The 1,711-nt window shown below is 53.0% G+C and overlaps 1 pseudogene; it reads right to left on the minus strand.

Annotated features, from left to right (window-relative positions):
* Positions 1-289: 289 nt before the first annotated feature.
* On the minus strand, positions 290-1,364 carry LOC142436312 (transcriptional repressor protein YY1 pseudogene; annotated as a pseudogene).
* Between the last annotated feature and the right edge of the window lie 347 nt (positions 1,365-1,711).

Below are 1,711 nucleotides of genomic sequence, written 5' to 3' on the forward strand. Positions count from 1 at the left end.
TGATGCGAAGTTCATGAACTGTTCGCCTGCTGGGAGTACACTTTACAAAAACACTATTTTTTTTTGAAACGAGATTACGGAGCAAGATAGGGTATCTTAACAATGTCATCTTAATAAAGTTTGTGTTTTTAAAATGTTTACTACTTTATCAAAACATGTCCCTTAGGTATGTAGGATTCATTTTTAAAATTCTTTCCTGGAAACAATCTACAAAGAGAGGCGCGTTGTCTGCCAGTCACTTCTGGAAAAGGCTTCGGGAGCTGAGAAGGAGCTACCTTCTCACGGTTTCTCACTGCTTGTTTTTGGCCTTAGCGTGTATTAAGATGTGAGATTTCAGGTCAGTAGACTCAGCAAACTTCTTGTTCACCTAGGGCCTGTCTCCCGCGTGGATCTGCACGTCTGTGCACAAATTGAAGTCCAGGGAAACCGCTTCCCACAGCCTTCAAACTTATACTGAAAGGGCTTGTCTCCAGTGCGAAGCAGTTGGTGTCGTTTAGCTTTGAGCTCTCGACAAAAGCCTTGCCGCACTCGGCACAGAGGTGGACGCAGGGCCGTGGGTGTCCAGGTGCCTCCTCCTGGCTGAGCTGTCCCTGAGCACCTTCGGGCATCCTTTGTGAGGGCAAGCTATTGTTCTCGGAGCATCATCTTCTTGAATTTTTCTTGGCTTCATTCTGGCAAATTCTGCCAGCTGTTTGGGGTCCAAGAGGTTGATGCCGGGGATCCCTCCGGGCGGGAGCATCTTTCCCATCATGTACTCCGATTAGTCAGGAGGGGAGTTCTCCCCAATGATCTGCTCCCCAGCCAGTCTCATGGTCAAGACCTTTTTTTTCATCTGACGACCTTAGGGTGACAGAGAACTGGTCCTCCAGCGTCTTGATTGATCTGCACCTGCTCATGCTCCCACTTCTTGTTGCCCGCATCGCCCCTGCCGGTGCCGCCGCCCCACAAGAGCTGTCGCTACCGCTGCTCTTGCGGCCGATGTAGTCATCGTCGTCCTCTTCGCCAATGCTGGCCGGCGCTGGAACTGGGATCGGGATCTGGCCCTCGAAGCCTTCCTCGGCGCCGACCACCAACTCACGTGTCTGCACCAGGATTGCCTCCTAGTGGTGGTGCACCTGGCTCGGGTCCACGGTGACCGGCGGCTGTAGCGCGATCATGGACTGCTGCTGCTGCTGGTGGTAGCCGGTGTGCCCATGGCCGCTCCTGCCTCCGCGATCGTCCCAGTCCACGTCCTCCTCGCCCACCACCGTGGTCTCGATGGTCTCCACCTGGATGGTCTCCACCTCGATCTCACACAGCTCCACGATCTCGGCTGGCATCTCCGGGCCGTCCATGGCGCTGTAGAGGGTGTTGCCCGAGGCCATGGCTCCGGGCTCCGGGCTCCCGGCTGTACGAGGAGGCGTCCCGCAGCGGGGAAGGAAGGCAGAGGGAAGAACGCAGTGAGTGGGCAGGGCCCATTCCTTCTTTTAAACTAGAACTTAAATTCCAGTGAATGTCTCCTGAGCTTTTGTGCATTTGATGGCATGGAAATAACTTTTGTAAACATAACTATTTATCATTTTGTGCACGCCTTGGGTGTTGATTAGTAATTTCTGAGGCTCTTGTTGTTGATAGTTCTGATGGTGTCCATTCTATCTTACAGGGACCTTGTGCACAAGGGAATGAAACTCTGCCCACCCCTGCAGCATCCTCACAGTTTAGGATGAACCCA

The sequence above is a fragment of the Tenrec ecaudatus genome, unplaced genomic scaffold, assembly GCF_050624435.1.
Source record: "Tenrec ecaudatus isolate mTenEca1 unplaced genomic scaffold, mTenEca1.hap1 Scaffold_213, whole genome shotgun sequence".
Taxonomy (NCBI): Eukaryota; Metazoa; Chordata; class Mammalia; order Afrosoricida; family Tenrecidae; genus Tenrec; species Tenrec ecaudatus.